Source organism: Uranotaenia lowii, chromosome 3 (genome assembly GCF_029784155.1).
Source record: "Uranotaenia lowii strain MFRU-FL chromosome 3, ASM2978415v1, whole genome shotgun sequence".
Lineage (NCBI taxonomy): Eukaryota > Metazoa > Arthropoda > Insecta > Diptera > Culicidae > Uranotaenia > Uranotaenia lowii.
In genome coordinates, this window is record NC_073693.1 from 112,381,931 (window position 1) to 112,408,516 (window position 26,586).

Genomic DNA, 26,586 nt, shown 5'->3' on the forward strand with positions numbered 1-26,586 from the left:
GTTCGATGCTGTTTGAATTTTTGGTTTGGTTTGGGTTGCTATTTTTCGGGATCCTTTTCCCAGGAATTCTCGGGAACCCGGGAAAATTGAGAATGAAGATTTTAATACTCTTCTACTGGAACGGAATCATATGTACATGTTGTACTTTTCAAAAATAAGGTAGTAGCTGTGGTAGTAGTATTTCAAAACATTTAAATTTAATGCCTCAAAAATTCAATCAGCAATTATTAAATCCAAGACTCAAAAGCTTTAACCGACAAACTTGACTGATATTTGCTGCAAAAATTAGAATAATCAAGAAAGATTTTTCACTATCGATAGAACTTGATTAGCTAGAAAGGTAATTCAGTGAGCGTTTTCGATTGATCAATCGAAAACGCTCACAGAAGAAGATAGTAAGTCTTTCGATTGCTTTGATTCAGTTGAATCATTCAACCAAGAAGCTCACAACATAATAAAGTCAAAAAGATGTTTTCAGTCTAAGCCATATATTAAGGTAGAACTGTCATTTGCCTTGCTCAATCTGTTCTAATTCTTTATTTAGATCGTGTAAAATTTTACTTATTTAGCACTTTTTATTCCGAAGAAATTATCGAGATTTTTTTTTTGTTTTTCTCAGGATTCGGGAGTTCCCGTTTTTTTATTTCCAGGAATTTTGGTTGGAAAATCCCGGGTAGAACACTCTAAATTGTATTCAATCTTTATGGTGTCTCTGAGATTAAACTTTAGTTTTCAAAAATTAGCATCGCTAATTTTTGCAACATTTGAAAGCTGAGATTTACTTTTTTCATTTGAGCCAAGATTTGAAATAATCTGTCGGGAAGTCTAGAACAATATTATTTTTTTGAAAATATCTTAACCTTATTAATGGCTTATTCAACGATAAAATCATACGAATCACTGTTAGAACATTTGTCTTTGCTTTTGCGTCATTTTGAATCCATATGTCAATAAATTATCTAATAAATAAATTCCCTGGCTACAACTTTGTCCAAGTCATCAAAGTGATACAAATTGAGACAAAAGAGTTGTAATGTCGCAAACAGAACGACTATCCAATTATGATAATCAATTATGATTATAGTAAGGTTGCCAGAATGTCCGGTTTTATACGGGTTTGCCCGGATATTTAGTACAAATTTTGGGAACAGTCCGACCCGGCCCGGTTGCCTGGATTTCATTAAAATATGCCCGGATTTTTCCCGAATTTAATGATTTTATTTGGCAAATCATACAAAAGAAAACAGCGAACGCCTCCAAAACGAAATTTTTTAAGCAAGTTTTATAAAAATACTCTTGAAAGGTTTTTGGAAACCTAAAATGTGATTGAAAATCTGCCGATGAGTTTTGATGAAAAAAACAGTTTTTTTTGTTTGATTTTTGTTGAGAACTTTCTGGTTTTGAAAAAATTTGCCCAGATGTTAGTAGGACTAAGAATAAGTTTTTAAAACACATCATTACACTTTTCAAACCATACAAATTGTAGGATCCCTGATAAAGGTGCTATACGACACTGAAACGTAGGAATATTTTTTTTAAGAACCTGGACCAATAATAAATTCAACGAAACATACAGTCGAAAACTCAACATCATCAATTATCAACTTTCATCCAAACTTCAAGTTATTTTGAGTTCTGCGAAAAAATGTTGTAGAAGTTTTGTCATGTTCTTTCACGTGGAAAAGTTATTTTTGATGGAACATTTAAAAGTCACATAAACGCAATCAATTTGCAAATCACAGCTTGTGGGGAATGGTGGGCCATATTATGTGGAGTATTTTGGGCCACCTATATTTTTATGTTTTTATACACATTCAAAAATAAGAATAGGTTTTTTCTATCTGTAAATTTGTTTATGCCAAATGAAGAACTATGAACAATATTTTGTCCATCCTATATAGGGAATTTGGCCAAAACGTTCGCGAGCCAGGTTTTAGGAATTTTTCGATCATACATAACTCTCTTTTTTATTTCCTAATCTGAAATTGCTTTAAAATAACTAAATGAATTATGAAACAACAGTTTTGGGTCAACTCATAAACTATGCACACCGTAAATTTTTGTCTCGATTTCCACCAAAAAAAATGCTGGAAAAGTCCAGCAATAAATTTTTTTGCTGGAATCCAGCAAACATTCTCTGTCTTTCTGATTTTCCAGCACTTGATCCTATTTGCTGAAAAACCAGATATCGATCTGTCAAACTCGAATTTGTTTTTGATTTTGCTTATTATTTTTCGTAACGCGCAAAAAGTGTTTCACTTCATATTCGAGCGATGAAGTATTTTAACCAAAGGTTTTTTTTCAAAGAAATTAAGTATTTCTTAAAAAATTATAATTTTTATTTTTATTTCTGATGGAGCATGATGTCCAATACTTGGCGAAAAAATTAAATAAATGTCGCTCAAGAAAAAATAATAAACAAATTTCTATTTACAAATATAAATACCATGAGGTTTTAGCATAAAATCTAATTTAAAATCCAAAAAAGCCGTTTTTTTTATGAAAAAAGCTGATTTCCAGCAATTGAAATATGTAGTAATTTAATTTTCTGTTTTTTTTTTCAGCAATAAAAATTGCTGAAAATTTTGCTAAAAAACCAGTAGGACAAAATCCAGCAAAGTTTTGCTGGTTTTCAGCAAAATAAAAGTCAATTTGGATTTGATGGCCCTTGATTCCCCATAATTTGTCAAAATAAAAAAAATAATAATTTTTTAAAACAGACAGATCTTTTGAAAATTAATTAATTTAAAAAATTAAAAAAGAAGCCTTATGACACCTTAAAAATGTAGAAAACCATTCCATTATTTTTTTTTGTTTTTATCTTTTGTAATTAAATAGTTATCAAGCAAAGAAAAAAAGTAGCTTATAAAACCACAAATTCCCCAATTTTTTCAGATGATACATCATCATCATCATCATCAAAATATTATTACTTAATTGAATAAAGTATAACAAAAGAAATCAGAATCAGATTTAAAACTGATAGATTTTTAAACTCTATATTATCAGCACTAAATTTGATAGTCTAAATTTAACAAAGGATTCGAGTTCATGACGCTAAAATCTACAAAACCAATAGTTAAAACATAAAAATCAAAATGATATTCACTTGAGCTATCAATTTAATTCTATCAAACTAGTTCTAATGGTAAAGCGTGTTGATTTTTTTTAAAAAAAAACCTACCTTTTAAAAAAATACTTACCTTTTTCATTTTCATATTTTTTGTTGAAGATTCATGTGAATTAACCGAATTTAATAGTTATAATATTAAATGCTTATTAAATTTTAAGAACATACGAGCGCCGATGGGGTCTAGTGGATAGACTGGCGCGAGTTTGGTGTTGGTATGCCAGGCGTACTGGGTTTGATTCCCGGTATCGGCAAGGAAAACTTTTGGGTTCGAATCTCATAAGTGGTCGACAGGTAAGATGTGTTTCCTGATATTATTGACTATATAATAAGAATGTTCAATCAGTTGCAAGCTGGCCAGGTATATACACGGATGCCGGAATACCTGTAACTAAACTAGCCCACCTGATTGACACGTTCTTCTAAAATAAACCTACATCAACACAATACATTCACTCCATAACAGTTCATACAAAGCCATGTGGTCCGGGTATGGTGGCGCGCTGCATTGAAGAATTGTCGAACTTAATAATCTAAAGAATGCATGTGAGCACATACTTAGGCAGAAACTGCGGTGAATCCGTGCACACATGGTGGATAACCAACATACATACAACATACATTAAATTTTAAGAACATACAAGCTGACCGGGGAAATTTCGTTTTACCCGTTCCTTAATAAATCGTTGAATAATGTTCAGTTCTTTAACTACTTCGTGCTCGTGAATCAGTTTCGTGAAAATCATCTTCAAGTTGTTCCAGTTTTGTCCCGTTTCTAGTTGATTTTGTATAGCAGCCCCCCTTCCATTAAAAGTGAGATTCTTGAATTTATTATACAAACCATCTCTGACCCGAAAACCCCTCGAATACCAAATTTCACTTCATTACTACCGACCATTCATACGTGATGGTGTTACAAAGAAAACGCCTCCATTTATATATATATATATATATATATATATATATATATATATATATATATATATATATATATATATATATATATATATATATATATATATATATATATATATATATATATATATATATATATATATATATATATATATATATATATATATATATATATATATATATATATATATATATATATATATATATATATATATATATATATATATATATATATATATATATATATATATATATATATATCTATTATATAAAATTCTCTTGTAACGGTGTTTGTAGTACTACTCCTCTGGAATGGCCAAAAAGATTCAAATGAAATTATTTTTAGAATATTCTGTAGCCATGCGAATCGGTTTATATCGAATAAAAATAACAAAAAGTCGCATAAATTGTCCGTAATAATTAAATTTGTAGTTTTTCGAATCAAATTAAAGTCATGACATCCATTTTCTCGAGATTTTTTTCCATTGGGCGGTTTGTTTTTCGTCTCCAAGGTCCAGGCGTCGCGAGCCAACGTCGCTAGAAGATAGTAACCATAGCATAGCATACTGATCACTGAGAATATTTTGGCGCGTATTTCTCAACCAAGCATATTTTCAATGCAAGGGGTGACGATATGAAGCCCCGATGTGATTTTTTTCTAATTGATTTCCAGCTCATTTCTACAGCAGATGGTTATGAATGACGCCTCGATGTGACTCAGATTGACATTTTGCCGATCAAATAAAACAAATAAATTTAGGTTTTGTCAAAATCTGAAATTGAAAAGTCAGGCATCCATTTCCAGAAACTTCTTTTCTTCGAGGGGTTTGTTTTTCGTTTCCATGGGCGAGGCGTCGCGAGCAAACGTCGTTGCACGATAATAGTAATCAAAGCATACTTTTCATTGATCGTTGGAAAAATTTAAAAATTAGGCGCCTGTTTCTTAACCAAGTACCTATATCTCTTATGCACGTGGGGCCGATATGCAACCTAGATGTGTTTTTTTTCCTTGCTTATTTGTACACAGCACATGGTAATAAATGACGCCTAGATGTGACACGGATTGATATTTTATCGATCGAATCAAAACCATATAAACGATTTTTAATTCGTGTTAATTTAAGTAGTAGATTGTTTTCCAAAAAATATGAATTTGGTAATGATGCATATGAAATGATCTTATAACACTTTGCGGACGTTTGAAAAAAAGAAATTGTGAAGCTTTACAATCAATTTCGTGTAATCCAATACGCCTAGAACGCTAGACACATTAACTGAACAAGAGTCTGTCCTTTGAAATAGATTGGATAGGATTGAAGTTTTTAAAGGCCGTGTTAGCCACACTAGTAAATCAAATAACTGTTATACACTTACTCACCACTCTAAATACACTGAACAGTACATAACATATGAACACCCCTAACACAGAAAAGGAAACATAATTCTTATAAGCAACACAACATAGCGATAAGTCAAAAAGGATTCTAATTAGAATTAGGAATCAGCTGTTGTTCAGTCAGTTGCTATCGAACCCTCAATAAACGACGGTGGAAACTATCCGGGAGTTGAAAAATAAAGTGTCTTGTTCGGCTAATAAAATTGTTGGATTACTGGAACGCTATCGGATTTGACTTTTCTCTGGACTGATTGGAAATACGCTTTGGAAGAACACTCCTTGGTAGCAGACCCGGCGCTGGAAACAGGATTTAGATTGACTGGATTGGATAGTTGGATTTTTGGCATAAAACAACTCAGCTGACGAATCAAGGTAATTACATTGGTGCCGTGACCAGGATACCCAGCTGAGCAGGTGGCCATTTTACAAGGAATCAAGCCAAGCTCCTTCATCTGGCGCCAGAAAACGACATTTTGTTGGCGGGATTGTATTAATACAACGGTGGAAGTGATTGCTATAATCGCCATTTCAAGAACGAGCTTTTTTATTCATCGTAGAAAAAAACAAAGGCCTAGAAGTTTTCGGCCACAGGTGAGTGGCTTTCCATTATCCCATATCATATCCGGTGGTGCTTCTGGTGGATTTTTCTTTTTTCATGTCATGCGGCGAGCTACGATTTGAACGGTGATTGATTATTGGAAGGACTATAACTGATCTAACTGGCAACTCTTGTAGCGGTCACACCTTGTAAAAATTTTGAATTTGATAACTGTTCGAATATCGAACGTATAACGCCCGAAGTGTATGCAACTAAACAGTGAAAGCACTGAATGATTCCATCCCTTAATCGAAGCTCAACTCGAAGGGATGAGAGTTAAGCTTACTCCCCCAAGTCTAATCCATGTGGTTTGCTGAGAGAGTTGGACAGAGACGGGGAGACCCAAATTACTGACCAATAGCGTGCGACTTATCCAATCTTAAGAATCCCGAAGATTTTCTAAAGATGGATCGGGAAATGACGTACTTCCGTTAAAGTCGTACGCCCGAGATCGCTTTCCCTAATCTGAGGAGACATCTCGCAGGCTATTTCGATCTGGTTCGCGGGTACAAGCAGAAGTGCGTTTTGAATCGCGGTCGTATTTTTTATTTTCAATTTTTATTAAAGTTAACTTTAACAGTAGCTGGTAATAAGTGATGTGCTTTGATTTTTTTTGGAAGCTAATTTTTCTGTTTTGCAGTATTTCGCCAATCGATACTGCTCAGTGCGAGTTAGGGCAAATAAGAAATGCGTGCGTTAGGAGAATAGAATCTCAGGTAAAATTGTGCGTTTTGACCGAAGTAACTTAGGTGCTAATTTGCCCGCCGTATGGCCAAAGATTTCGCCCTAGCTTAGCCCCCATTTGCGCCCGTGAGAAGCTGCGACCAGAATCGTCGACCGTTGGTCGAAAAACGGATTCCATCCGTCAAACCGGAGTCCCGTCGGAACACGTTTCATCCAATCCGACCGATAACTGATTGCACACAACGAACAGCCACCAGCCAGTGGGGCCAGCACTGCTGGTCATCATCGAATCATCGTCCACGTCATCGCCGCCCGCCGTGTGATAGCATCACATACGACATCGCCGTCCCACGAGGTAAAGCCTAGCAACCAACAATCGGTGAGTCAATGAACCCCACAATATATATTCCTTTTGTTACTCCCATCATCACAGTGTGGCTTTGCTTCGAAGAGCAACGGAGCACCTTACCAAAATTTCATTCCACTTAAAATATTTATTGGGCACTTGCTATCATCGGACGCTTCCGCAAAATATTTAGTGGTTGACCAAATTCCGAAATTTATCCGAAACGAAATCATATGCATATGTTCAGAAAATGATTTTTCGGAAGTCCCACTCGAAAACTTAAAATTTTGATGCATCAAATCATTTCATCCAAAAAAGAGCACCTCGGTCTAGATCTAGACATCAAGCAGACAGTTTGTTAGTTCTCGCACGCACAGATAGGATTTCCCCCAAGAATTTGAAGAAAATGAAGAAAATAGTTAAATAAGAAGAAATAAAATTGTACACCACAACCTACACTGCACATTCGCTTTTCTAGTCGAGATGTATCGACAACAAACGCCTAGAAGTATTCTATGCTAGCAGAATAAAATGTTTCGAAATAAAATCATTGCTATAATTATGTCATCTAAACGAACAGAGTTTTTAGTGGAAGAGAAAATTTAAAATCACATCACTCGCGTTTCGAATTCCCTTTGGTAACGGGCCCTCCGCCCAAATGTTGAGTAGTTTTGCGCTCTTCTGTGATTGCTTGAGTCTTGGGTTGAGGTAACTGTGGGCCAATGAAGATAAATTTAGGTATGGGTGATTTCTTACCGCCTCATCTTGGAATTGATTCGGGGTTTTGCGGAATTGTTTGAGTGTGACCGAGTTCCCACTCGAGTTATTGGGAGTTTAATTTGCAAGTCAACCTGGATCAATCCTTAATCCTTCTCGGATTAAATTACATGGACTCGCCTTGACGAGAGTCTCAGCCGGGCAATTCAGACCTTGGTGTGTGGTCTTCGATTTCGGTCGGAGTGGCGCATAAACTACATGCTCACGGAGGGATCATCCAGTGCTGGCTACGATTAGGGAACCACTGTGGGTATTATCTCCGGTTAATCCCACCGCGGTTACACTCTACGGAATTGATTGGAAAGGACCTCTAACAGTGGAGTAGATATATGATTACAAGGCATTCATGAATTTGAGAATCGGTGAGTGGTATTCCAACAAATTAAATACCAAACATTGGTACCTTTTTGGATGCTTAATTATTGCATGTTACGGCGAGCATCGGCAAGCGGCAGCATAACGTACAGCACATCATAAAGGCCTCAGAGTGATATCATATCAAATCAGTATCTGCGCCAAGCGTATGCCAGTGAGTGAGGCGTATGTTTAACTAACCTGAAGCCGCGAGCCAGCTATAAATCTTTGGCCGTACTTTGGCGTGGTGCGCGTTGGTGACTGCTTAAACGTATGCGCAATATAGTATTGATCTTCTGCAAACGTCAAGGGCTGTGAGTCTGTGAGGCTTGATAAAGGGACGTATTGGTGATCGGAAGTAACCTGATTGAATTAATACAAGGTCTATTGAGTACAGACCTCAGGTGAGTGTCTGTCCAATAATTTAACAACATTCAGAAGGTGCTTCCTGTTCTTCTTCTTACTTTTTGGTGGCGTTTTCGAGTCGACGTTACGTGTATAGAACCTCCAGCGCACGCAAAGGACTTGGAAATTATTTCTGGGAATTGGATAAACGGACGATCGAAGGTCGGGAGTTACCTGCTTGTATACATACAAGGTCTGTTGAGCACAGACCTCAGGTGAGTGTCTGTCCAACAAAATTACAAATTTTAGGAGGTACTTCCTGTTCTTCCCTTTACCATTTTCGATTGCATCGCCGAGTCGTCGTTGCTAGGCTGGTAGTGGTGGTGTGAGAAATGTCTGGGGTTAAACTGAAGGAAAACATTAAGAAACGAGAGCGTCTTTTTGGGTCTTTGAAGTTATTTATTCAATTTTTGGAGAGCTATGATCCAGTTAAACATTCGGGTCAGATTCAAACGCGCTTAGATAAATTGGAATTAAAGTGGGCTGCGTTTGATGAGCTTCAAGAGGAAATTGCGGTACTGGATGAAAAAGACGAGTTGGAAATGGTTAACTTTGAAGCAGCGGCCAAATTTGAAAGTCAATACTACGAGATTAGGGCATCATTGTTGGCAAAACTTCCTATGGCTCCCCCAGTAATGAACATGGATAACACTATAGGTCGGAATACTACTTTGGGTTTGCACACCGGTGTTCGGTTGCCGCAGATATCAATACCAGATTTCGATGGGGACTATCGTCAGTGGTTGTCATTCAAAGCGACGTTTGTGTCTTTGATTCACGATTCAATGGAACTTAGTGAGGTACAAAAATTCCACTATTTAAAATCTGCACTGAAGGGGGAAGCTGCAAAGTTGGTAGAATCGTTGACGCTTACTAATGAAAACTACATTATCGCGTGGGAGACGATAACCAAACGGTATTCCAATGAAAAACTCCTTAAAAAAAGACATCTTCAAGCACTTATGGAGTATCCTAGGATAAATAAGGAATCTGCTATGGCGATTCATGGGTTGGTAGATGAATTTGAACAGCGGCTGAAAATTTTGAAACAGCTTGGCGAAAAGGTTGAACATTGGGGCGCTATGATTGTTTTTTGGATGTGCTCAAAATTGGACATGAATACGCTTCAACTTTGGGAAGACTACGCAGCTTCATTGGAGGATCCTTCTTTTACTGTATTGGTTGATTTCTTGGAGAGAAGGACAAGGGTTTTGGAGGCCGTTGGTTCAAATTCCGCTGATGTTGGGTCAGTTCAGATTCGGAGCTCTTTGAAACGTCAACAGGTGGGAATACATGTTGGAACAGATGGTGGAAATCATAACTGGACATGCGTTTGCTGCGGTGAATCTCATTACATGTCTCAGTGCGGCAAATTCTTACAAATGGATCTTAAAGAGCGTCTCAATTTTATTAATACTAAACGCCTTTGTAGCAGCTGTTTGAAAACTGGACATTGGGCCAGAAATTGTAACTCCAAATATAGATGTCGTACTTGTTATCAAAAACATCATTCGCTAATCCATCCAGGATTTTCGAAAGTCGATAGTGAGCCAGCCTCAGTGAATAATGTATCCACTGATTGTCAACAAGATTCAAGAGATCAATTAGATGAAAATGGCGAAAATGATTCGTTAAATGAACAGGCAGTTGGCTCATACAGTGTAGGCCTAAAAGGTGGTTTATCTTCTGTGTTTCTTTCAACTGTGGTTCTGGTTATACGTGACAGTAACGGATCGAAACAATTAGCCAGGGCACTTCTCGATAATGGTTCGCAAGCTAATATCATCAGTGAGCGGTTGTGTCAGATGTTGAAACTAAAAAGAAAACCAGTGAATATTCCAGTGTGCGGTGTTGGGCAGGCTCAATCACATGCGCGCCACGCTGTCCACGCTACTGTTGGTTCTCGTATTTCCGACTTCTCAATAGGAATGGAATTCTTGGTACTTCAAAGGGTAACGACTGATCTGCCTGCTGTAAGTGTACCGGTGGACCACTGGAAAATACCCCAAGAATATCGATTAGCTGACCCTGAGTTCAATTCTAGTAGCCGGATTGATTTGTTGATTGGAGCTGAACATTTCTTCCAATTTTTCTACCAAAAGGAAATGCAGAGTATATCTCTCGGTCCCGGAGTTCCTTACTTAGTTGATACGGTGTTTGGCTGGGTAGTTTCCGGGAAGGCAGACATTACGAATCTAGCCTCTGTAATTTGCAACGTAGCTACGGACTCAACAAATCTTGTAAGGCAACTTGAACGTTTTTGGACGGTCGAAACAAACGAAAATCAATTGGTTTGGACAGCGGAAGAAAGGGATTGCGAAGAGCATTACAAACGCACTTACAAACGAGATGATATTGGTCGATATTTGGTTGAATTGCCGAAGAAGGTAGGGTTCGATAGAATGCTGGGAAGTTCTAAGACTGTAGCATTAAATCGATTCTGGAAAATGGAGCAACGTTTGGAAACTAATAGCGAGATGAGGCAGCAATATCATGATTTTATGAAAGAATATCTAGAATTGGGGCACATGAGGAAGTTGACAGAAGGCGAAATGATGGCTGAATTGGGTGGAGACAATACTCGAAAGGTTTATTATTTACCACACCACGCAGTCGTTAAGGACTCAAGCACGACAACAAAAGTGCGCGTTGTGTTCGACGGATCAGCACGTACAGATACTGGATTTTCACTAAATGACTGTCTGCTAAAGGGTCCGACTATACAAGACAGTCTTCTCACTCTTCTACTAAGATTTCGAAAGCATGAAGTAGCTTTAGTAGGGGACGTGGAGAAAATGTATAGACAAGTTCGCCTACACTCTGATGATACATTGCTCCAAAGGATTTTCTGGAGATTTTCCAAACATGATCCACTGGATATTTACGAATTACTTACCGTTACATATGGATTGACCCCCTCATCATTTTTGGCTACTAGATGTCTCCAACAATTAGCCCAAGATGAAGGAATAAACTTTCCCCGAGCAAAACAAGTGATTGAGAATGATTTTTATGTAGACGATTGCATCACTGGGGCAGCTTCAATCGAAGATGCCATACTTCTTCGTAACGAACTAATCGCAGCTATGAAAAAGGGTGGATTCCCATTGAGAAAACTATGCTCCAATCGACCTGAGGTTTTGAATGGGCTTCCAGAGAATTTGCTTGGCACTCATTTAACCATTACTTTTGATTTTGACCCTGGAGAGGAAGTTAAGACCTTGGGGATCACTTGGGATCCCAAAGCCGATGAATTGCACTTCGTTCACATTCCTGAACCAGAACATTTCATGTGGACCAGAAGAAAGGTTTTATCTACCATAGCCAAATTATTCGATCCATTAGGTTTGATTTCTCCCGTGGTTGTAACGGCTAAAATACTCATGCAAGAGCTCGCCTTGCTTCAAACCAAGTGGGACGATCCAGTTCCGAATTCAATAGAGCAGAAATGGCTTAAATTTTATGGAGAATTGCCATCATTGTGTAAACTGAAGATCAGCAGATTCGCATTCGCCTCGAATTACGTCCAGTCCCAGATCCACTGTTTTGCTGATGCTTCTGAGCTTGCTTATGGAGCTTGTGTTTATTTACGCAGTACTGATCCTTCCGGCGGTGTACGAGTAGAACTATTGGCTGCTAAATCACGCGTCGCACCTCTCAAACGATTGACATTACCCAGATTAGAGTTGTGCGCAGCAAAGGAGGCTGCTGAACTCCATTCTAACATCATCAAGGCTCTATCACTCAACAGTGTCAAGTCTGTCTTCTGGTCTGATTCAACAATCGTCCTTCATTGGTTGAAGGCTCAACCGAATACATGGAATACATTCGTAGCCAATCGTGTTTCGTCAATACAAACTTGCACCTTTGGGCATCAGTGGAATCACATCGCTGGGAAGGAAAATCCGGCCGATCTGGTCTCGCGAGGGTTGAACGTCGAAGCCTTCTTGGAAAATCAACTTTGGAAGAATGGTCCAAAATGGTTACGAGAGCCCGAGAAGGATTGGCCCGCTCAGAACCTGCTTGATACTTTAGATGAAGGACAGCTAGAAATACGCAAAATTGTAAATGCAGTTTCTGCACCAAAGGCACCCGAAAGCCTTGAGTTTTTCAAAACCCAACACACCTTGAACACTTTATTGCGCATTGTAGCATTTTGCTTGCGATTTTCGATTAATTGTAGAACGCCCGACCGAAAAATTTGCGCTTCAACAGTAACAGCAGATGAACTTCATTCAGCCAAGATGGCTTTAGTAAAACTCATTCAATCAGAGCATTACTTTAATGAGATTAAGCACCTCAAAATTCATCACATTGTTCCATCGAAATCCTCTCTCAAGTTGCTTAATCCCTTTTTGGACAAAAATGGCATCATACGCGTAGGAGGCCGTTTAAATAATTCCAGCGAGAAATACTGCGTCCAACATCCAGCTGTTTTACCACCCACACATCCTTTCACCCACCAGCTGATTAATTACACCCACATTAGAACTATGCATGGAAGTCACAGATTAACATTATCAGTCCTGAACTTTTTGAGTTTTTGCAAACGTAAGTTGAAGTTATCAATAAAATATTCAATTTTTTATAACACAAACTGAGGATATGCATTTTCCGGAAGAATTTTCAATTAAAAAAGTAGACTAGAGCAAGTGCAAACATTCAATTTTTACAAAAAATGTATGCATTATTTCTTCATCTAACAACTATTGGGCCCAAAAATACAATCTGATTAAATGAACTCAACTCTTTTTTTTTTGAATCATTCACCAAAAAACTGTTTACACGTTTACTGTTTGTTCAAGTACGAATTTAACATGAAAAGTGTTTTTTTGTTTTACATATTTTGGCTACATAGAAGTAACTTTTGATTCACTTTTTTGTTGAAAAGTTTTTTTTTTGTGATTGATATTCCAGTGGCAGCAGATTTTTATGATGAACTTTAAATATGACCTGAAGGCGTTAAAAATAATATTAAGTCCTGTAATTTCTTAAGTGGAATAAGTGAAAAAGCACCATTTAGCAATGAAACATCTACCATATAAGAATTGTATCTCCAAAATGGCCAGAATGGATATCCTGAGTGTTGAATATGAAGCGGATATTCAAAATTATTATAAAGGTCTATGTAAATCAAGGTCTTTTGGTTGAACAGCATTCAGTGAAATTTAAGTACCAAGCATTAATTTATTCCGGAGAAAAACTTAGGATATATCATTGAAAGTTGATAAAACAGACAAACAAGCACAAGTAATAAATTCATTTTAAAGTCATTTCACTGACGCATCTGAAAAAGAACTATGTGTTTTCACTTGCCTCAATAAATGGGACAAATGCATACTTCAAAATTTCTTTAGGTCAACAAAACTAATATTTTTTTTGAAAATATTATTTTTTTCAAAGAATATGAAATTTTAACGTTGGTGATATATGTTTGCATTTGCCCCGGTGTTTCATTTTTGAAAGTTAAGATTTACATCAAAAATGACACCTGATTTTTTTAAAGGTTTTGATTATATTATAGTTCCCAGAAAACAAAATGAACTCATGAAACCATCGAAGCCTGAACAGATTATTTTTTTTTTCGATCTATTAAATTAAAAAAAAATCTACTTTTCAATTGAATGATATTAAATCTTAAAAATATTACATAATCCTCAATGAAATCGCAGATCACCACCAACAATGTTCATGGAATTTTGAAATCAGAACATCCCAATGCTTCGTTTAGAATCTTTAAAATGATGGGTGAACATATCTAAATACATTTTTTTCCTCTTTTCAAAACCAATCGTTATTTTTGATTCATTGAGTTAAAGTTCGAATTAATTAATTTGCATTTTTTGCTTGAACAAATTTAAAAAAAAGGAATTTGCAGTATACAAAATCGACAAATTCAATGCGAACATGAATGCGAAAGCGACAATGAACATGATTTTGATGAAAATATAAATTTGAATTCAAACTGCTTCGAAGGATGGGGATGGTGAATAAAAATCTGTTTGAAAATGGTTAGTAAAAAATCTTTTCTTATGTTTTTATTTCTTCAGCTCTAAAAAATACACCTTCCAAAGCTAATTGGGAGCTGAAAGCACTGCGTTAGGCAAAATATTCGTCAAATACTCCGAAAATTGTCCTGATATTCAAATTCTATTCCAATAAATGAGAAACTTTTTATTTCTTAATGTGAACTCGAACAAAATGGGATAAATTTACTAAGTGGAATACAGAAAATGAAACATACACATACAGTTATTTATGGAACAAGTTACAAAAGTGGATTTCAAAACACCCGTAGAATTGAGTTGAAATTTTTAGGTTTTAATTTGATACAATTAAGCGGGACGATTCGAAAGGAGGATAGGAGGAAAAAGTAAAAAAAAAACTAGCAAAAATGGAAAATGGACGCCACGTTGAACATGGTAAGACGAAGTTTACCGGGTCTGCTAGTATATATATATATATATATATATATATATATATATATATATATATATATATATATATATATATATATATATATATATATATATATATATATATATATATATATATATATATATATATATATATATATATATATATATATATATATATATATATATATATATATATATATATATATATATATATATATATATATATATATATATATATATATATATATATATATATATATATATATATATATATATATATATATATATATATATATATATATATATATATATATATATATACTAGCAGACCCGGTAAACTTCGTCTTACCATGTTCAACGTGGCGTCCATTTTCCATTTTTGCTAGTTTTTTTTTACTTTTTCCTCCTTTCCTCCTTTCGAATCGTCCCGCTTAATTGTATCAAATTAAAACCTAAAAATTTCAACTCAATTCTACGGGTGTTTTGAAATCCACTTTTGTAACTTGTTCCATAAATAACTGTATGTGTATGTTTCATTTTCTGTATTCCACTTAGTAAATTTATCCCATTTTGTTCGAGTTTCACATTAAGAAATAAAAAGTTTCTCATTTATTGGAATAGAATTTGAATATCAGGACAATTTTCGGAGTATTTGACGAATATTTTGCATAACGCAGTGCTTTCAGCTCCCAATTAGCTTTGGAAGGTGTATTTTTTAGAGCTGAAGAAATAAAAACATAAGAAAAGATTTTTTACTAACCATTTTCAAACAGATTTTTATTCACCATCCCCATCCTTCGAAGCAGTTTGAATTCAAATTTATATTTTCATCAAAATCATGTTCATTGTCGCTTTCGCATTCATGTTCGCATTGAATTTGTCGATTTTGTATACTGCAAATTCCTTTTTTTTTAAATTTGTTCAAGCAAAAAATGCAAATTAATTAATTCGAACTTTAACTCAATGAATCAAAAATAACGATTGGTTTTGAAAAGAGGAAAAAAAATGTATTTAGATATGTTCACCCATCATTTTAAAGATTCTAAACGAAGCATTGGGATGTTCTGATTTCAAAATTCCATGAACATTGTTGGTGGTGATCTGCGATTTCATTGAGGATTATGTAATATTTTTAAGATTTAATATCATTCAATTGAAAAGTAGATTTTTTTTAAATTTAATAGATCGAAAAAAAAAATAATCTGTTCAGGCTTCGATGGTTTCATGAGTTCATTTTGTTTTCTGGGAACTATAATATAATCAAAACCTTTAAAAAAATCAGGTGTCATTTTTGATGTAAATCTTAACTTTCAAAAATGAAACACCGGGGCAAATGCAAACATATATCACCAACGTTAAAATTTCATATTCTTTGAAAAAAATAATATTTTCAAAAAAAATATTAGTTTTGTTGACCTAAAGAAATTTTGAAGTATGCATTTGTCCCATTTATTGAGGCAAGTGAAAACACATAGTTCTTTTTCAGATGCGTCAGTGAAATGACTTTAAAATGAATTTATTACTTGTGCTTGTTTGTCTGTTTTATCAACTTTCAATGATATATCCTAAGTTTTTCTCCGGAATAAATTAATGCTTGGTACTTAAATTTCACTGAATGCTGTTCAACCAAAAGACCTTGATTTACATAGACCTTTATAATAATTTTGAATATCCGCTTCATATTCAACACTCAGGATATCCATTCTGGCCATTTTGGAGATAAAATTCTTATATGGTAGATGTTTCATTGCTAAATGGTGCTTTTTCACTTATTCCACTTAAGAAATTACAGGACTTAATATTATTTTTAACACCTTCAGGTCATATTTAAAGTTCATCATAAAAATCTGCTGCCACTGGAATATCAATCACAAAAAAAAAACTTTTCAACAAAAAAGTGAATCAAAAGTTACTTCTATGTAGCCAAAATATGTAAAACAAAAAAACACTTTTCATGTTAAATTCGTACTTGAACAAACAGTAAACGTGTAAACAGTTTTTTGGTGAATGATTTAAAAAAAAAAGAGTTGAGTTCATTTAATCAGATTGTATTTTTGGGCCCAATAGTTGTTAGATGAAGAAATAATGCATACATTTTTTGTAAAAATTGAATGTTTGCACTTGCTCTAGTCTACTTTTTTAATTGAAAATTCTTCCGGAAAATGCATATCCTCAGTTTGTGTTATAAAAAATTGAATATTTTATTGATAACTTCAACTTACGTTTGCAAAAACTCAAAAAGTTCATTCGGCCTTTAAAAACTTCAATCCTATCCAATCTATTTCAAAGGACAGACTCTTGTTCAGTTAATGTGTCTAGCGTTCTAGGCGTATTGGATTACACGAAATTGATTGTAAAGCTTCACAATTTCTTTTTTTCAAACGTCCGCAAAGTGTTATAAGATCATTTCATATGCATCATTACCAAATTCATATTTTTTGGAAAACAATCTACTACTTAAATTAACACGAATTAAAAATCGTTTATATGGTTTTGATTCGATCGATAAAATATCAATCCGTGTCACATCTAGGCGTCATTTATTACCATGTGCTGTGTACAAATAAGCAAGGAAAAAAAACACATCTAGGTTGCATATCGGCCCCACGTGCATAAGAGATATAGGTACTTGGTTAAGAAACAGGCGCCTAATTTTTAAATTTTTCCAACGATCAATGAAAAGTATGCTTTGATTACTATTATCGTGCAACGACGTTTGCTCGCGACGCCTCGCCCATGGAAACGAAAAACAAACCCCTCGAAGAAAAGAAGTTTCTGGAAATGGATGCCTGACTTTTCAATTTCAGATTTTGACAAAACCTAAATTTATTTGTTTTATTTGATCGGCAAAATGTCAATCTGAGTCACATCGAGGCGTCATTCATAACCATCTGCTGTAGAAATGAGCTGGAAATCAATTAGAAAAAAATCACATCGGGGCTTCATATCGTCACCCCTTGCATTGAAAATATGCTTGGTTGAGAAATACGCGCCAAAATATTCTCAGTGATCAGTATGCTATGCTATGGTTACTATCTTCTAGCGACGTTGGCTCGCGACGCCTGGACCTTGGAGACGAAAAACAAACCGCCCAATGGAAAAAAATCTCGAGAAAATGGATGTCATGACTTTAATTTGATTCGAAAAACTACAAATTTAATGATTACGGACAATTTATGCGACTTTTTGTTATTTTTATTCGATATAAACCGATTCGCATGGCTACAGAATATTCTAAAAATAATTTCATTTGAATCTTTTTGGCCATTCCAGAGGAGTAGTACTACAAACTTCGTTACAAGAGAATTTTATATAATAGATATAGATATATATATATATATATATATATATATATATATATATATATATATATATATATATATATATATATATATATATATATATATATATATATATATATATATATATATATATATATATATATATATATATATATATATATATATATATATATATATATATATATATATATATATATATATATATATATATATATATATATAAATGGAGGCGTTTTCTTTGTAACACCATCACGTATGAATGGTCGGTAGTAATGAAGTGAAATTTGGTATTCGAGGGGTTTTCGGGTCAGAGATGGTTTGTATAATAAATTCAAGAATCTCTCTTTTAATGGAAGGGGGGCTGCTATACAAAATCAACTAGAAACGGGACAAAACTGGAACAACTTGAAGATGATTTTCACGAAACTGATTCACGAGCACGAAGTAGTTAAAGAACTGAACATTATTCAACGATTTATTAAGGAACGGGTAAAACGAAATTTCCCCGGTCAGCTTGTATGTTCTTAAAATTTAATGTATGTTGTATGTATGTTGGTTATCCACCATGTGTGCACGGATTCACCGCAGTTTCTGCCTAAGTATGTGCTCACATGCATTCTTTAGATTATTAAGTTCGACAATTCTTCAATGCAGCGCGCCACCATACCCGGACCACATGGCTTTGTATGAACTGTTATGGAGTGAATGTATTGTGTTGATGTAGGTTTATTTTAGAAGAACGTGTCAATCAGGTGGGCTAGTTTAGTTACAGGTATTCCGGCATCCGTGTATATACCTGGCCAGCTTGCAACTGATTGAACATTCTTATTATATAGTCAATAATATCAGGAAACACATCTTACCTGTCGACCACTTATGAGATTCGAACCCAAAAGTTTTCCTTGCCGATACCGGGAATCAAACCCAGTACGCCTGGCATACCAACACCAAACTCGCGCCAGTCTATCCACTAGACCCCATCGGCGCTCGTATGTTCTTAAAATTTAATAAGCATTTAATATTATAACTATTAAATTCGGTTAATTCACATGAATCTTCAACAAAAAATATGAAAATGAAAAAGGTAAGTATTTTTTTAAAAGGTAGGTTTTTTTTTAAAAAAAATCAACACGCTTTACCATTAGAACTAGTTTGATAGAATTAAATTGATAGCTCAAGTGAATATCATTTTGATTTTTATGTTTTAACTATTGGTTTTGTAGATTTTAGCGTCATGAACTCGAATCCTTTGTTAAATTTAGACTATCAAATTTAGTGCTGATAATATAGAGTTTAAAAATCTATCAGTTTTAAATCTGATTCTGATTTCTTTTGTTATACTTTATTCAATTAAGTAATAATATTTTGATGATGATGATGATGATGTATCATCTGAAAAAATTGGGGAATTTGTGGTTTTATAAGCTACTTTTTTTCTTTGCTTGATAACTATTTAATTACAAAAGATAAAAACAAAAAAAAATAATGGAATGGTTTTCTACATTTTTAAGGTGTCATAAGGCTTCTTTTTTAATTTTTTAAATTAATTAATTTTCAAAAGATCTGTCTGTTTTAAAAAATTATTATTTTTTTTATTTTGACAAATTATGGGGAATCAAGGGCCATCAAATCCAAATTGACTTTTATTTTGCTGAAAACCAGCAAAACTTTGCTGGATTTTGTCCTACTGGTTTTTTAGCAAAATTTTCAGCAATTTTTATTGCTGAAAAAAAAACAGAAAATTAAATTACTACATATTTCAATTGCTGGAAATCAGCTTTTTTCATAAAAAAACGGCTTTTTTGGATTTTAAATTAGATTTTATGCTAAAACCTCATGGTATTTATATTTGTAAATAGAAATTTGTTTATTATTTTTTCTTGAGCGACATTTATTTAATTTTTTCGCCAAGTATTGGACATCATGCTCCATCAGAAATAAAAATAAAAATTATAATTTTTTAAGAAATACTTAATTTCTTTGAAAAAAAACCTTTTGTTAAAATACTTCATCGCTCGAATATGAAGTGAAACACTTTTTGCGCGTTACGAAAAATAATAAGCAAGCGGGACGATTCGAAAGGAGGAAAGGAGGAAAAAGTAAAAAAAAACTAGCAAAAATGGAAAATGGACGCCACGTTGAACATGGTAAGACGAAGTTTACCGGGTCTGCTAGTATATATATATATATATATATATATATATATATATATATATATATATATATATATATATATATATATATATATATATATATATATATATATATATATATATATATATATATATATATATATATATATATATATATATATATATATATATATATATATATATATATATATATATATATATATATATATATATATATATATATATATATATATATATATATATATATATATATATATATATATATATATATATATATATATATATATATATATATATATATATATATATATATATATATATATATATATATATATATATATAAGTTAAAGACGGATCTACAAAATCACCGATGCAACCAACATCAGAATCATCATCAGACGCATCAAGCTTCCCACGATCGTCCATAACCAGCTACCCAACATTGCACGTGCCGAAGACGACAACAAGGTGTCATTTTAAGCCAGCCGGCCAGCCGGCCAGCCAGCCATCCAGCCAGTCAGCCAGTCAGCCAGCCAGCCAGCCATCATCGTGAGAAATAATTGTATACATGTTTCACAGGAAAGGTTAGGAATAGAGAGCTAATAAATAAGAGTGATCCAGAAAATAAAGGCAATTCGTTTAGTGATCGTCGTGCTAATTAGTTCGTAGTTATTTTTTAAAAATCCGAAAAGGCCCCGAAAGCCTTTAATTGGCGCAGTCGGTAGGATTTCGGAAAGTGTATTCTACCGCCGTGAGTGCTTCCGCGAACGAATATCGCGCGAATTGCGTAGAAAATCTTTTTGAAAACCGCAGAGTCTAACGCGAACCGCGAGTGGGTTAGGAAGTGAAATTGTGTTTGCGCGCATATCAAGAACAATTGCACAGACTATAAAGTGAAGTGAGTTAAAGTCCATTGAGAGCAGATCAAAAGGAGTGAAACCACGGAGCTACCACCCGCCAGACGAAGGACCTACATCATCATTTCAAAGGATTCTTAACGCATATGGGCCTGTATCCTTTGCTAAGGTAAGCTTAGTTTTAATTAGAAGTTTAATTTGTGACAGTGTTCAATAATTAAAACTTAACTAAATCTTTGAGAGTTTTAGAATCAAATAGGTAATAAAAATCAATTATCATTCAGCAGTAATTTATACAAAATTTCAAGTGCTACGGTGTTCAGTGATCAGAGTGAATAAATTAAATTCAGGAAGTGATTCAGATTATCGAAAAAAAAAAAAAATTCGAAATGGATAATCAAGCTAGATTGGCTGAATTACAAGCTGCGATTATTGATCGCGACGATCAAATACACCAGCTTAGAATGGAATTGCAAGGTGCCGTAGAAGCTGTCCAAGCAGCTCAGGCCCAACCACTTCGTTATCAATTACCCCAACCAGTTGGAGGTACAGAAGCGATTTTAGTTGGAGGTACAGAAGCGATTTTGAAATCACTCCAAACTCCTCAAATTATCAGGGACATTGGCAGTTTTGATGGTAACCCTGTGAAATTACACAGTTTCGTTAAATCAATAGATAATTTAATCCCTTTCTTGGAAGAGGCTAGGAACACATCTATCTTTCCAGTTTGGATGCAAGCAATCCGGACAAAAATTATAGGAGATGCAGATACTGTACTTGAAATTTATGGTACTTCTCTGAATTGGGAGGAAATAAAAAGCACGTTAATCACTCATTATAGTGATAAACGGGATGAAATTTCCTTGACTAGGGATTTGTTTAAACTAAATCAATCAACTACCGTCGAAGATTTTTACAGTAAAATTTCGCATTCAATTTCATTATTGGTGAATTTACTGAACTTGAATGAAGAAAATGAAGACGTCAAACAAGCAAAAAACACATTTTATCAGGAGCTTGGATTAAAGGTATTTCTTGCAGGTCTGAAAGAACCACTTGGGCCTATTATTAGAGCTCAAGCTCCAAAGACATTAAAAGATGCCTTGAGACTTTGTTTAGAAGAGGGAAATTATAATTACGTTAAAAACCCTTACAAACCTGCACCCACAGTTCCACCAAAACCAAACTATTTACCACCAAATTTATTCCAACCCTCAGAGAGGCTATTGTAACCCCCACCAAGGTATCAACCACCTCCAAGACCACATCCATCAGCCTTCCAACCAAGACCGTTTCCACCAATGCCTAGATTTTCCAATCCATTGCAACCCCCACCAAGATATCAACCACCTCCAAGACCACATCCATCAGCCTTCCAACCAAGACCGTTTCAACCAATGCCTAGATTTTTCAATCCACAACCCAAACCAACTCCTATGGACGTTGACCCATCGATAAGGTCACGTCACGTGAATTATTTAAACAGACCGAATTACCAGCTAGAACAGGAATACTACTGGTACTATCCTCAAGACCCCTCCTTACATTTGTACAGCGAACATAGTGACCCAGTTAACAGCGCTGAAATAGAACAGCAACAACCAGATCAAATTTTTACTTACACAGCAGAGGCAACGACCAGCGAGCCATCATCAGCTGATGTGCCACAAGATGAAACAGATGATCTAAATTTTCAAGCGGTCACACGTTTACTGCCACTAACGTAAACAATTTCATACCTTACATCATAATTGAAACCACTAAAGGCCCTCTACGATTTCTTATCGATACAGGAGCCAATAAAAATTATATCGACCCAAACCATGTTAATTTAGAACGTTGTAAAACTACAACACCATTGCGTGTTCGAAATGTAAGCGGCTCACATGAAATAAACCGCTTTGTAAAATTCAATCCCTTCTCTCAATTTGAAGACCTAGAAAAGTCAACATTTTTTGTATTTCATTTTCATCCTTTTTTCGACGGCTTAATTGGCTATGAAACGTTGAAAAATGCCAAGGTAAACATTGCAACTGAAACAAATGAACTTCAATTCCCAAATGGAAAAATTAAAATGTATAGGAAATATCCCGACGTCCAAAACATCCATTTGAATTCACACGAAACTAAAGTTATCAGTCTACCCATGGATTCAGTCTCCAATGGAGATTTCTTGCTTGAAAACGATCATGTACTTCAATCACAAGTGATGATTCATTCTGGATTGTATAGTGTATCTGATAATCAAGCTCAAGTAGTAATTACGAATTACTCGAACGAGGCCTGTAGAATTAGTTTGAACGAACATTCTTTGAAACCAGAAATTAACAATTTTGAATGTGGAACACGAACTTCAGAAAAACCTATCATAAAAAAATCTCTTCTTGAACAACTCCGACTCTCGCATTTAAATGACGAAGAGCAGAGTAAACTTGTAAAATTAATCCATAAATATGAGGACGTATTTTTCATTGAAGGTGACAAGCTTACCTTCACCAGTGCTATAAAGCATAACATAAAAACAAAGGACGATTTGCCAGTGCATGTGAAATCTTACCGATACCCTTTTTGTCATCGGGAAGAGGTGCAACGGCAAATTTCCAAAATGCTCGAACAAGGTATCATTCAGCATTCTAGTAGTCCCTGGACGTCACCTGTGTGGATCGTCCCGAAAAAGTTGGACGCTTCCGGACACAAAAAATGGCGGCTAGTGATAGACTATAGAAAACTGAATGAAAAAACCATCGAGGATCGTTATCCGATTCCGAATATAACAGACGTTCTCGATAAGCTAGGCCGTTCAATGTATTTCACTACACTCGATCTCGCCTCTGGTTTTCACCAGGTCGAGGTAGAGAAGGCCGATATTCCAAAAACTGCATTTAGTGTCGAAAACGGACACTATGAGTTTTTGCGAATGCCCTTTGGGTTAAAAAATGCCCCTTCAACGTTCCAGAGAGTTATGGATAACGTATTAAGGGAGCATATTGGTGTCATCTGCCTTGTTTACATGGATGACATCATAATTTTTTCTACTAGTCTCACAGAACATCTGGACAATTTGTCAAAAATTTTCATAACGCTTCAGAAGCATAATTTGAAAATTCAGTTGGACAAGAGCGAATTCTTACGTAAGGAAGTCGCATTCTTGGGCCACATTGTAACTTCTGAAGGAGTAAAGCCAAATCCTGACAAGATTGAAATCATTCGGAAATGGCCTATTCCTCAAAACGAAAAGGAACTCAGAGGATTCCTAGGAATCTTGGGCTATTACCGAAAGTTTATTCGAGATTTCGCCAATATAGCGAAACCTCTCACTAATTGTCTCAGAAAAGGTGAAGCAATTGTACATTCGAAAGAATTTGTTGCAGCCTTCGAGAAATGTAAACATATCCTTTCTGGAAGTGATATTCTTCAATATCCAGATTTTGCCAAACCTTTTATTTTAACGACGGATGCTTCCAATTTTGCAATTGGAGCAGTCCTATCCCAAGGTACTGTTGGAAGTGATAAGCCAGTAGCTTTTGCTTCCAGGACATTGAACAAATCAGAGGAGAAGTACTCTGCCATTGAGAAAAAACTTCTCGCAGTAGTTTGGGCCTGCAAATATTTCCGGCCATATCTTTATGGACGAAAATTTGTTTTATATACTGACCACAAGCCTCTTACTTACGGATTGAATTTAAAGGATACAAATAATCGATTAGTTCATTGGCGTTTAGCGCTGAGCGAGTTCGATTATGAGATCAAGTATCGGCCCGGAAAACAAAACATAGTTGCTGACAGTCTATCTCGTGTTCGGACTGAACTGAATATCAATGAAAGCAGTTCATCTGATAGCATAAGTGCACACTCTGCAGACACAGATGACTCGGAATACATTCATTGTACGGAAAAACCACTAAATGTATTCAGCAATCAGATTATTCTTAAAATAGGTCCAGATGAACCGGATACGTACGAACAAATTTTTAAAAAATTGTTTAGAAGAACAATTACAAAATTGGTTTTCGGAGTTCCACTGTTAATCAAAATATTCAAAGAAAACATGGATTTGAGACGAACCAACTGCATCATGTGCCCAGAAAGTTTGATAAATAGCATACAAATTGTATACAAAAATTATTTCAGTCGATGTAAATCATTTAAAGTTTTCATTAGCCAAAAACTATTGATTGATTTAAGAACGACTGAAGAACAGAGCCTGATAATTGAGCAAACTCATGAATCAGCTCATAGAGGAATTTGGGAAAACCACAGACAAATTTCAAAACGTTACTTTTTCCCAAGAATAAAATTTAGAATCCAACAATTCATCAAAATCTGCGAAGTATGCAACGTTAATAAATACGACCGACACCCGTACAAGATTCGTCTTGGTACCACACCGAATACAAAAAAGCCTTTTGAAATAATTCACATTGATCTGTTTTTATCAAAACCTCTTATATTTTTATCTGCAGTTGATAAATTTTCAAGATTTGGTGTTTTTATCCCAATTAAGTCAAGAACAATCACAGATATAAGAAAAGGGCTGCTTAAATTATTTTCAATCTATGGTACACCAGGACTTATCGTGTGCGATAACGAACCGGCTTTGAGATCAGCCGAAATAAGAGGTATGGCAAGCAATTTAAATGTCCAAATGCACTTCGTGCCCGCAAACCATAGTGAAAGTAACGGATTAGTCGAAAGATTTCACTCAACAGTGGCTGAAATTTTTCGATGCATTAAACCACAATACGCTGATTTGACGCAAAAAGAAATTTTCCTTATTGCATGTACATTGTATAATAATACAATCCATTCGGCTACTAAATTAAAACCAAGAGAAATTTTTTATGGCTTAAAAGATGGACACGAAAGGCCTCTGGACATTGAGCAAATGGTGAATGAAAGAAACAAATTTTATGATGAGGTTATTTTGGCCAATGAAAAGACTCAAAAACAAAATTTAGCCTACCACAACAAAGGTAGAGAAAGACAACCTCACATAAATGAGAACAAAACTGTCTACAAGTTAATCCAAGGGATTAAAAGAAAAACAAAAGAAAGATATAAACCGACCAAAGCTGTTGAGGACCAAGGACGAGTTATCCTCGACAGGTCTGGACGACAAATTCATAAAGAAAATGTTAAACGATTATAAACTAATATTTTTTTATTTTTCAGGATGCACTCTTCATTAATCATCATAATGATATTCATTCCCTTTTCCTATCCCAAATTTATCCAACTCCATGATATCAC